Source organism: Lygodium microphyllum, chromosome 6, assembly GCF_053477565.2.
Source record: "Lygodium microphyllum isolate KBCC chromosome 6, Lygodium_microphyllum_v1.1.10, whole genome shotgun sequence".
In the NCBI taxonomy this organism is placed as follows: Eukaryota; Viridiplantae; Streptophyta; class Polypodiopsida; order Schizaeales; family Lygodiaceae; genus Lygodium; species Lygodium microphyllum.
This window is the reverse complement of record NC_141140.1, coordinates 37,337,207-37,351,126: the sequence shown is the minus strand read 5'-3', so window position 1 is coordinate 37,351,126 and position 13,920 is coordinate 37,337,207.

The following is a 13,920-nucleotide window of genomic DNA, read 5'->3' as shown; positions in this document are numbered from 1 at the left end:
ATTTACAATATGGAGAAGCATAGGCCTTGTTTATATATTTCTTAGAATTTAGCTATATTACGAATCTATAGTAACTAACTATGTAGCTACTTTAATCATGGGGATATAACTAGACCATACTAGAGGAAGAGTGAGGATCTTGGGACTTTACTAATGCACTTGTGATTTTTAGGCCAATGGTGTACTTGCTCTACATGAACCATGAGACTTGAGATGCTATAAGCAAGCATGCAATAGATGTGCACTTGAAGATGGAACTTCTTCATTGAAATTGGTAGCTCTTTTGATACATTTAATTCAAAGTTAGATAATGGAATGATATTATCTCTTGAGACAATTCTGGATTCTTTTGCACCTAGGATGCGAGGTCACTTAAAGGAATACATTTGCAGCATGTCAAGTATGCACGATACAATCCACAACTTCTAGGCAATATATTGGTTGCACCAAAACTCCATCCATATAGCTTAGTGTATGTACCAAACACACACATATTTCAGCAAAAGCCAACTAACACAACAAATATAAAATAAGGCATTCAAAAAGGCCAAACTTCTTCTAATATTAGTTAAAAGGTGAAAACAGGCCTGCAAACTTACCCTCATAAGGCAATTCTAACTAGAGGACTTGCCCTGGATAACGTCATTTTTTTGGCTTATTTTTCTTACTTTCAACGCCTTGATGTGACTTCTTAAAAAGAGAGGTCCTTTGAATCCGCCTCAAAAGTAAACTTGAAAACTAAAATTTTTGAAATTTCAATCTCGAAGAAATGAATATTTTGAAAGTTTTTGTAGTTAGCACCCTTTTTATGTGCATTCATCTTGTAGCTCTCATTCTTTTGGTACCTGCTCCTTTAACTTGTGTTTGCATTATCACTACTCTATTCCAACCTCATTTCTTGTCAAAACCTCAGACTTCTTCCATGGCTTCTTCTAGGTCCTTCCACATCCTTACCTACCTTGATGGAAATACCTTATCTACCTTGATCGGCCCTCATTCTTCTTCATTGATAAGAATTATATTCTTTATTTACAACTTATGTTGTTCCAACAAACATACAGGAATTTGGAAGGTGGGAAAATTTTCCTTCACATGATCTCATTGGATTGCTAAATTGGGATAAGACTGATAATGTAACCATCCATAGTTCCAAGTTAAAGGTAATTGAAGACATTCAAAGTTCTATGAAGATTAGGAGAATATCAAGAAGAGTTAGTTTATCTTATTTCATTCCAATTCATGTTTTTGGATCAATCTTTCAAGGTACATGTTTGCAAAGAACAAAAACAATGCATGGTTGTGGGTAGGAAAATCTTGTCGAGTACATTACTTTAAATCTTTAGAGTAGATTGGAAGTCAACAAAGAAGGTATAAAAGGGTGGTTTTTGTCTCTACAATTGTTCAGAGGATCTTATTACCTTATTGTATAGCATTCCAAGGCACATACTACATCTTGGTTTTCAGTAAAGAAGACAAAGGAAGACTAAGGGTGCTTGCATACCTTTGGACTTTGAGGAAAGCAACAATGACTTTGTTACGACTATTTACTTGGAGGATAAGGATCCAAAGTATTTCTCAACAAACAAAAAATGGACATTGGTAGATATAATGGAAGCACTTAAAAGTTTCTTTGCAACAAACCATAGATATCAAATGTTGATTTAGGATTGAAAGAAGTTCAAAACAAGCTGATACATATTATAAGCTACCCAAGGAGGGCATTGTTACATTTTTAAAGGCTTGAGCTTACCATTTTGTCAAAATTTTCCCATGTGCCTTTTTTTGCTACAATTAATTTAAAGATTAGAATACTTATGAGACAAATCCAACTGTGCATCACTAAACTCATATGCTAAAAAATAGATATTTTCAAAACTAATAATTCAAAATGAGATTAGAGAATAAATAGATATATTATAAAAATAATTGAGATTATTTTGATATTTGTTACAAGCATTAGATACAAATACAAGGGCCTTTTTTATAAAATTTCTCTCAAACATTTCTACTTGGGAAGAAAATAAGAGAACAAATAAATAAATGATAAAAAATCATTAAGCTTGTATTGATGTTTGTTGCAAACATTCCTAGCTGGGGTGAACTTGGGTGTCCTAGGAGATGATGTCCCAACCTTTGCCTCCTTCCTTGGTGTCCTCCTGGGAGTCATTCTAGGGGACGATGCCCCAATCTCTACCTCCTTCCTTGGTGTCCATCTAGGAGTCATTCTAGAGGAGGCTTGGGGTTCACTCTCCTTCTATGGGGTCTTTTGTGGTGCCTCTTGTGGGGTTTTTTAAATCTATTGTGGAGTCTTATTTAGGGTATGCTGTGATATCTTATTTGGGTCCTGTTATGGCGGCTTCTCTAGGGCCTCCTATACGGAGTGTTCTCTTGGGCCCTCTAAGGGGTCTTCCCCAAAACTAGGGGCACATCAACATCAATGGATTTCTCAACAAGTTCTAAGAACTTTTCCAACCTTTCTTGATGTTTCTATCCAAAGTGCATGATCAATACCTAGAATTGAGGATATATGGTGGCATCTAAAGATAACAGTAATACCTTCATCCCTTATAATTCCACAACCATTGTTACTTTGGACCATAGTGATTGGGAAAAGATATTATGTAAAGTATACACTTTTCTTGTTACATGTAGATTTAGCTAGCAAGTCCTATTTTTGAAATGGCCCTAACCTTTTTCATTATATCTATAACTTTCAATGTCCTTTGTTCTCCATGTGAAGGTACTTTTTCTCGTCTTTTGATTGTAAGAGACTCTTCACTTCCAATTTACTTCATATAAATCCAAGAAAATAAGAAATAATTTCAAAGCTAATCTTTTAAAATTTTAGATAATTTAATCAAGTTCTCAATTTTAATTTTATTTAAACTAAAATATTTAACAAATAACTAGTTTTTGGTTTTTAAATAATACTAAATGTATTTTTAAAAATATTAGAAAAATAAATCATAATTTTAATAGTATTTAAAATAACAAACATTTTCACGTCACATTTTTAGATCATTTTGATGTGTTTTTAAGCATTTGTCATTTTTCAAAGCTTTATGTAACATAAAAAATCACAATGACATACAAACAATGCAAAACCATGCTTTTAGTCTTAGTAATAAAATTTTTAGATGTAGAAAATTTAAGCATTTTCTTGTTCAAAATAGGTAAATGAGTATTTATTTGAGATTCCCGTGTTCATAGTTGTCTTTGGAGGGGTGTCTTACAATCTCAGCGCAAAGGAGATCAACCAACAAGTCATGCATTGCAATCTATTTGATTTCCCATTCCAAACTTAACACTTGAAGTTGCTGCAATGATCTTGAAATTTTCATGGGTGAACAAGGCTCCATGCATTTTTATATTAATACTTAACCTAAAGATTTTAAAAGAAAAGAATATGTATCTAATTCTCTACTTTGTGGCTAAAAATGAATGCCAAGAAAGCCATGATTTTCAGAATGGGTAGAGAGAAAATGATATCAAAGATTATGATGATTAAGGTGATGATGGGAATACAAGAGAAGATGGTAAGCATAGCTAAGAAGGAGATGACGACCATGAAGAAGGTGATGTCACTGAATAGAATAATGATCGTTTTCATAGTTTATAGTGACGGTGACAATCATCTTATGGAATAATGTTTATCACAATATTTTATCGAGATTATAAAATTATCACAGTATTTTACTAAAATTTATTATGGATTTTATTTATTTGCTACGTAATTCGTGACTTATTGTGTGAACATGCATGTAAAGTACTGGTTGCATTATGCTTGGTAGATAGATGGAAGGATACTAATGTATGTTGTGTTCTAGTGAGCAGATAATTAGATGGAGTAATTATAATTATTATATTTGGAGTGTGCAATTTTTTGCATGAAATTCATGTACTCTTTAGTATGGAAAAATTATATTTTATATGTGCCTATTAGTGTAAGGACTTTGTGTGTGCATGTGCACAATAGAATTATTTTTTATGCATTTATTAGAGAAGATAAATTATTATTTTGGTAAAGCTATTAAAATAGAGTGTGTATTGATTTATTTGAACAAAAGCAAGTCATGTAAAGCGATGAAATCAAGAAACATAAAAAGGATACTTTTAATACGTTTTGGGCACAAAATCTTACTTCAATATTATAAATACATGCATGGGAAAGGTGCTCACCTACGTATGGGGAGCAATTGTATCCATTCTTGTGTCATGCAAGCTCATGATGTTTTCTTCTCTCATGCTATTTGTTCACTTTCTATTATATTCTCAATTATATTCTATTCTATGGTTGGTGAAGGCAAGCAACATTGGGGTTAGAGCAAGGTGATTGGTTTGCGAGTCAACATCAACAAGGAAGACATCCATCCACCTTGAAAGATTCAATAACACCATCATCAAGATTCATTCTATTATTTGTTGGGTGTAAAAGCTGTTCACAAAGCCTTTCTTCAACTATTAAGTGGTACTTTACTTCAATTTTTGGAAAAGAGGACTTCTACAAAGGTTCTTTTTTCAATTATCTAAAAGACTTCTTTCTTTCAATACCACAATTGTGGAACACCACCATCTTCTTGGTGCTGTCCTCTCTAAGGTGGTTTTTACAAAGAGAGGGAGTTGTTTTGATTAGCTAGCCTCAATTTCGCCATGCACTATCCAAAACCACCTTTGGTGCCTATGAGTCTATTGATGGAGCTGTTGAATTGGATGAATGGCTGTCACATTGCTAGGCACCTTTGTTTGGAATTGACGGGCAATGCTTGTTTCTTTCTTTCCCTTTAAGCTTCACTACACTTAAAACTTTTAAGATTCAAAAGCTTAAAGATTTTTAACCCCATCATGGGTGGCCATTAACTAATAAAGGGGAAGAGCCATAGATTAAGTCCCCCCTTCTTTCTATGCAAGACTTTCAAGTATATCTCTATCCATATGTAGGTGTTTACTTCGTGGATTCTATAAGAGGCTTTTCATACATCATATTTTATCTATTCTATGAAATTTTTAGAGGCCTATTCTCATGTAGTAGGTTGTCTCTAGAGCTATTTCTTGCACCATAGATTATTTCCATCATGTCGGGTGTTTCCAACACTAATGAAGTGAACATTGAAAACATGGAATCACCACTTTTGAAAAATTTCAATTACCTTGCAACAACAAATCGATCATCTTCAATATAATTTAAATGCAGTCACGCTGCAATGCAAACATGAAGATGGACTTCAATATGGCATTCAAGCTACACTAAACTCTCTTAAACCCACTTTTCTTTATAAAGCTATCTCTTATGCCCATGATGCTAAGAAAGAATTCTAATCTATTGCCCAAATGCTTCGCATTGAACAATCTCATCCATGTCGCTTCTTTAACAACAATTGCAATTTGAAAACACCTTTTGTACCTTATCATCCTAATTCCTTTTCATCTAATAGGTCTTCTAATTTCCAACCACGAAGTGGCAATGTGCAAGGGTACCAAAATAATAATCCAAACAACGAGGTAAAGTCTCAAAACTACAAATCTTAATATTCAAAATAAAAAGGCCAAACTTATTTTCCATCATTGTGGAAAATTTGGACATTTCCAAGTAGATTGGTGAGTTCCACTACCCCGCAACAACAACTAAATTGCCTCTTAATTGCACAATCTTGAAGGATAATATGATTACGCTCCTGACCAAACTATCAACACACTACAACAAGGTTAAATCTGCATTTTAAGGAATTAGGCATACTAGTAGAAAATAAATTAAGAGGTTCAAAATTTCTATGGGAAAATATAAAGAGAAACGCGATTTCTTAGTTGCACCTCCTCAATTTTCAGACATTATCCTTGGTATGCCTTTTAGGCAACAATTTAATCGTGACATTGATTATCATACACACACAATAATGTTAGAATTCCAAGGATAGCTTCTTTCTTTGACTAATGACCATGAAATGGAATTATTGCCATTGATTAGTCATACATAGGCTAAGCCTAGCACTTAGGAAACAACATAAAACCTACATGATTTTTGTGACTAAAGTTGAAAAGTCTCAGTCATTTGCATTATCACACATAGAGAAAAAGTTTCTAGATTCATATAAATATTTTCTTGCAGATGATTATACACCTAAGTTGTTACCCTCTTCACAAGGAGAATTAGATCACAAAGTTGAATTGTTTCTTAGTGTTACTCTACCACACAAAGCTCCATATTGGCACATTCCTTTGCATAAATAAGAAATTCAAAGACAAGTGATTGAACTATTAGAAAAAGATTTCATTCATTCTAATTCTTCTCCTTTTAGTGCACTTGTTTTACTGGTAAAAAAGAAGAATAAGGCATACAAGATGTACATTGATTATTGAGTTTTAATAAAGTTATTGCTAAAAATCAATATCTGATTTCTAGAGTTGATGATTTGCATGATAAGCTTAAAGGAGCTAATTTTTTAAGCAAAATAGATCTTAAAAGCTATAAACTAAAACCTTTGGAACAAAACTTTAGAAGTTCTCATAAAGATAAATCAATAGGCCATAAAACATTTACTGAATCAATCCTTAAATTTTGGTCGACACATTAAACGATCTTTCTTCATTCAAAAATTTCACCCATGTGATTCAATATCAACCATGTCATGTTAATGTTGTTGTAGACACATTAAGTTGTAGGCCACATGACAATATTGCATCACATCATTTGCTTGGATTTGATAAAATTAAAAGCTGTATCTAAATCATAATTCTACTATTGAGATTCAAAATTTTTGATACAATGATTCGAACATATGACTAATTTATATTTTTCTTTTATTTGGCCAAAATTTCAGAATACAAACATCACCTTGCTTTATAATTACTTTTATATGAATGGATTTTTATACTATCAAGGCAAGCTGTGTGTTATTATGCCTTTTAGACATGTTGCTATGACTGAGATGCATCAATATGCATATATTGGATATATAGGTATCCAATCTACCATAGCTGCATGCAAATAGTATTTTTATTGGCCTATCATGAAGCACAATATTGCAAAGTTTGTTTTCGAATGCATTGTATGTCAAGAAATTAGGGACTTCTAACCAATTATGAAATCAAACACTCCATTCGTGCCAAAGAAATGGACAATTAAAAAATTTGAACAATCTAAAGAAAAATTTAGCTAAATTTCTAACGAGTAATGAACAATTCATAAAGAGCAATAAGGATAATGAAGAGTAAAATTGAGGAACAAGAGAATAAGATGAAATAGCACAAATTTTTCTTTCTTTACATCACCATGGGAAAACATATGGTTTCCTTATGGCTTTGTTTGTTTCTAATGGCCCATGGGAGAAAATCTATATGGAATTTATCACAAGCCTCCCACTACATCTTCTCATCGTGACATGATTTGGACCATTGTTCATTGATTTAGTAAACATGCCTATTTCATTCTCTGTAAAAAGACATTTTTTGCTCCATAAGCCACTAAGTTATTTATTAATACATTTTTTTTTCTCAAAATGAATTTTCTAAGGTTATCTTTTTTGATCGAGATAGTTGATTTTGCAATCATATTTGGGTAGCTCTTTTTAAGAATGTAAGCTCTAAGATGGAATTTACTTTAGCTTTTTATCGTGAGAGTAATGGACAAATTGAAGCGACCAATATTACAATTCTTGATCTTCTTAGATCTTACATGACCTAGTAATTGGGACCAACATCTGCCTATTCTTCAATTTTCTTACAACAATACTCCACATTCTGCAATTGATAAAGCTCCTTTCGAAGTAGTTTATGGAAAGAAATTACTTCTTCCTATGACCACTATTGCTATGTGCTAGTTTTGCTGATTCTTTAGCTACTTACCATAGAAAAATTTTAGAAGAAGTCATTGAAAAACTTAAGCAAGCTCAATTAAGTTACACAGCTCAAGCTAATAAACTACACAAGGATATTGAATTCCAAGAAAATGATTTAGTCTTGTTAAGAATTGAAAAGAGGAGGCTTCAATCCATCGAAAAACATCTAAAAATTAAGTTAGCACCTAGATATTATGGCCCATTCAAAATTATTCACAAGATTAATGAGAATGCATTTAGATTGGGCATTCCTCCTTAATGGAAGATACATAATTCTTTTTATATTAGTTGGTTGAAACTATTAACACCTCCAATTAAACTTGCAGTTGATGACCTATCTTTATCAAAAGAAACTGATATTGAAATTTTATTTCTTGAAGTAATACTTGATCATGAACATACTACTACAGGAATGATAAGGAATTATGATATCATGATATTTTGTTGAAATTATAAAAATATCACTATATTTTATCAAAATTTATTGTGGATTTTGTTTATTTGTTGCATAATCCATGACTTATTGTACAAATGTATACATATGGTATTGGGCTGCATTATACCTGGTAGATATATAGAAGGATACCAATGTGTATTGTATTATAGCAAGTAGATAATTAGATGGAGTAAAAAAAATTATAATTTTTGGAGTGTGTAATTTTGTATGTGGATTGATACACTCTTCAACATGGAAGATTTATATTTTTAATGTGCTTATCAGTGCAAGGGCTTTGCATGTGCACATGCACAATAGATTTTTTAGTGTGTATTTATTAGAGAAGACAATATACTATTTTTAGTAAAGCTATTAAAATAGAGTGTGTTTCGATTTATTTGCACAAAAGTAAGTTGTGCAAAGTGCGGAAAAGTGAGAAACACAAAAAGGATGCTTTCAATGTATTTTGGGCAAATTAAAGTCTGACTTTAATTTTATAGATACATGCATGGGGGAGATGCCCACCCATGCATGGGAGGAGATTGTACCCATTCTTGTGTCATGCAAGCTCATGGTGTTTTCTTCTCTCATGCTATTTGTTCACTTTCTATTTTATTCTCAATTATATTCTATTCTATGCTAAAGGCATGCAACAAATTAGTTTGGCAATGATCATGATGGAAATTAGGGTGAAGGAAATGATAGTGGTGATCATCCTTATGATCAAGAACATGGCAATGATATCTTTACCTCACATGTTGTAATGGTCCCCTCTTCATTTTTTTTTTCTTTCATTTTTCTTCATTTTCTTTCATCTAAATCTTAATCTTTCAAGCTTTACATTTTAATCAACCTCCCACTACAAATGTTTAAATTATAGCTCTACAAATTTAACTCTCCTAAGCCCCCCAAATCTAATAGGCAAACTCATGCACATGTGACTCACTTATCAAGAAACTATCTTGATCTAGTGGAATTCAAATAAAGCTTTTGCTTGTCTAGAATGATCCCCTTTTTCCAAAGCTTACGCTTTAATCGAATGACTGTTTAATCAATGGTAAATGTGTGTCAAACTTATATCCCTACATATATATCCAAATAGTTAGAGATAATTTTTGAATTAATATCTCTTCTCGTATTTCATTGAAACATATTAATTAGTTTAGAGCATATCTACCCATCTAAGATTTTGCAGGTCTTTTTTTTTTGCTCATTAACCTTATAACACCATGCTCATTCAGACATCCTTTCCCTTCATTGAATCACCAATATGTATTTTGGAAGGCAACAATTGTGACACATCTGTATTAAATTGATTTAGAAAGATGCCAATAATGTAATAAGTGCATACAAATTGTTTGGAAAATATTGCAATGTTGGGCGAGTTTCTAGGGATTATGACATTTGCACCATCCTTGTTTTGGTTTCTAGAGAGGATATGGAGTTGATTCAGATGGGTGTAAATATTGCTTTCTTACATGGGGACTTGCATGAAGATATTTATATGTAATATCCTCAGGGGTTAGATGGAAGGCAAGGGACAGTTGGTGTGTAAGCTATATAAGTGCTTATATGGTTGCACATAGGCTCCCATGGAATGGTATCATAACTTGATGCCTTTATGTGGTCTCAAGGGTACAATAGAGGTGAGATTGATAACTGCCTATATATTAGAAAGGCTAGGAATGGCATAGTCTTATGATCTTGATCTTTTATGTGAATTGCATGTTAATTACTAGGAAGTCTGTTATGGATATGGATGATTTTTAAAAAAGATTACATGATGAAACCTTTGACATGAAGGACTTGGGGAATGCTAATCACATTCTTGGTATATGCATTATGTAAATTGAGTCAAAAAGGTATTCTATTTATCTAAGAATGTATACTTTGGAAAGGTAATGGAGTGTTTCAATATGGAGAGAGTGAAGGCTATTAGTGCTCCACAACCTCCATATTTGATACTTTGGCAAGAGGATAGCCACAAGTTAGATGAGTAGAAGGCTAAAATGACCAAGGTTCCTTATGCATCTATAGAAGCTTGTAGCTTGATGTATGCTATGGTTGCTACATGTCCAAACATTACATATGTAGTTGGAGTTGTTATATGGCAAATTGTGGCAAAAATTATTGGCTATGGGTGCCAAATGTCTAGACATTATATATGTAGTGGCATGTGGGAGTTTAAATGGTACTTGGCAAGAAGCATTGGGAGGAAATAAAGAGTATCATGAGATACTTAAATGGCACTAGATCTACATGCATATGCTTTGCAAGGAAGGATACATTTGTTCTTGGATATGTAGATGCTTACTTTGTAGGGAATATAGACTCTAGGAGGTCTATATACGCTTTGTTTTCACTTTCATAGGTGGTCTAGTTACTTGGGTCTCTTAATTATATAACCATGTATGACTTTATCTAGAAATTGAGGCAGAGTATGTTGTAGCCACTAAGGATTACAAGGAAGATGTATGTCTTTCTCCTCTAGTGGGAGACATGGGTATGATAGAAGAGGCACCTACATTGCATTGTGGTAGTCAAAGTGCTATCCAATTGGCACCTAAGTAGCATTATTTGGCCCGAATAATAGTTTGTATTAGATAGAAAATATTCCACCATTAAGAATACAAAGGTTTTCGAATGAAACAAATAAATAAATAAATTCAAAATTATTTTTTCCATTCTAGAAACTTTAACTTTATATGGTAATCCTTTTGTGAGAACTCTAAACCAACTCATATTTAACTCCAATCTAAAAAAGGCTACACTAGTTTATGTTTAACTCTTATCTAAAAGCTCTAAATTAACTTGTGTCTCACTTCTATCTAAAAACTCAAGAACTATCTTAAAAATTTAAACTAATATTTGACTTCTATCTAATATCTTCTAAACTAATATATATTCAACTCCTATTTGAAAACTCTAACTTAACTTATATTTAATCCTTATCTAAAGATTGCTAGATTATTTAAAAATTTTAAAACTAGTTTGTAAACATTTAAATATTTATTATTATATTATTTCACATAATTTAATTAGTTAACTATTTTAATAAATTTAATTACTTATTTAAATTAATTCAAATTTTCTAAATAATTTAACAAATTTAAATAGTTAAAATATTTTCTAAGGTGTTGGATAACCTCTAACAAAAAAAATCCCATTTTTAATTTTTCAATTTCAATGAATCTTGAAAGTTTATTTCTAATTTAAGCTAAATACTTGAACACAAGTGCTTCCAAAGCTTGTGTGACAACACAAGGATTTGTTAGGTATATAAACATAGTTTTTTTAATCGAAATGCTTTCGATCAAAATGTAAGAAATATTCGATGGTTTCCTCAAAGACTAATGTGTCACAAAACGTGTAAGAAACACTTTTCAAATAACATAAAATACAACCTAGGTTGGAAAGAACCTTATCTTTCATGCAAAGAAAAAGTATATTGAGGTAAAGTATCACTTGGTTAGGGAGGTTCTTGAGAACAAGCACACTAAGCTTGTCAAGATCCATATGGAGGATAACCTTGCAAATATTTTAGTGAAGACTTTATCATTTGAGCACTTTGCACATTAGAGAGTACTGATGGGCATAGTATAATATCTTCACTTTTTATACTCCCATAAAGGTGTATTGGCTTGTAAATGGGAGGTTGTTGGGGTAAAGGCCAATGACTAATAGCCCAAGTGGTCACCCCTTGTATGAGTACACAATGTACAATCACTTATAAGTGAAGATAATAAAGAACAAGGGTACACTTTATTGTACCCACAAAAACTCTCATATGTATGCTCTCTCGTTGTAGTCCATAGCTTCTACATTGCATCCCACTATTTCTTACCTCTTACTTGCAAGTGAGGGAATTGAAGTTACATCCTTGGAGTCTTAATGTATCAATTAAAGCATCTCACTTTACATTGAATCTGTGGGCTTGTCATGAGTTTTTGTATTAAAAAAAGGTCATAAATGTATATCGATAACCTATAATGTATATCAATAACCTATGTACTTAACGTGGATAGGTTTCACTTAGAAGTTGTGTATATGAAACTAGTATGAAACACATACCTTATATGAGCACTTTTGTGGCGGTAAAGACCCTACAATTGCATTTCCATATTGTGTTTCCTAATACTGTTCCAAGAAGGATCATCGATGTAATACCTTGTTATGGAGAGATTCATTGGTGATACATTTAGCATATTGTAATAATATAACATTTGATTTTGAGCTTCCTAACAAACAATCATGAAAAGATAGCTCTTTACTTGATCCTCCCTTTGTCTCCTACACTCTCCATTGCGATACTTCCATGTATTGACGTCATTTCATGGGAATCCTTTTATTAGTGGACTCTCATTCTAGAGTTGCTAGCTTATATGAGAAGTGTCATTGTACCTAAAGAGCTACTTGGAGATGTCTATGGCAAATCTATAGTCCCAAAAGAGGAGTTTCCCTTGTAAGTTCCAAACGATGTATTTGTCTCTTAAATGTAAAGAGCTTTTGTAAGTGCAACATGAAGAGTCACATGCAATATACATGCTTAGAAATGTAGAAGTTCGGAAACCTCAAGAGGCACTTGCAATGTACATGCTTACAAATATATAATAATTGAATATTTAAAAGCAAGTTCTTGGCTGCTACTTATAAAACTGTATGTTTTGGGCTATAGTTTGAGTTTGATTTTTATGGGAAGTATGGATATATAAGAGAGAAAGTAACTATAGAGGATACGATTGTGTTGCTCTATTGACTCCCATCAGTGCTAGCACATATTGTGGGACTCACTCGAGATTAGTGTAGGTCTCCAAGAGAACAAATCTTGGAATTCTTTGAGTAGACTAATGAGTTTATACTCATCCTTTCTTGTGAGATACTTAGAAAATGTAAATTGGTTTTAGGGTTTTTCCCCTTGACTAGTGAGATTCACCTCCTTAACCTTTTTAGTTCCTAATTGGTTCACTAGATTTTCCTAATTGGTTTGCTAGATTTTGCACCAAGCATCATGCTAGCTCAATCCCCCTTCTTAAATATTGAGAATTTTCTTTGAGAGATCATGTGGTATCTTTTGATTTTCTACATCAAAGTCTTTTGCTCTTTTGAGTATCCTTCAATTGTTGTCATCCCAAATTAATAGGGAGATCTCTCCTTTTTTATTGCTCCTTAAGTAATTGAGGGTTCTCAAAATTGGTATTTGTGCTTTTCTTAGACTTTGAGCTCAACTTTTCTAACTCTTGAGGGAGGTTCTGTGTTTTGATCTTCCTTCAATTGGAAGGACTTCAAGAGTCATGATGATGAGGTCTGTGGCTTATACCTTGATCACTCATGGTCCAAGACCTATAAGTGATCCACCCATTCCATTTTAGATTTCACTCTAATCACTCCGGCATCTACTAGTAGTCCTTATAGCTTTTCAAGTTGGGGATCCACTCAAATTTTCTCAATGGTTCTTCCATTTGAGTCATAGCCCATGGATTCATTGTTCACTTTTTCATATAAAATCCATTAGATAGTGACAATGCCACATGCATACTGGATTCTTTATGAATGTTTCTATGTAAAAAGCATATATAAGTCATCTCCATCATCCTTGTTACATGCATTAACCTCTTCTATTTAGGTCATATAATTCTTTTTGCATTTTTTCTC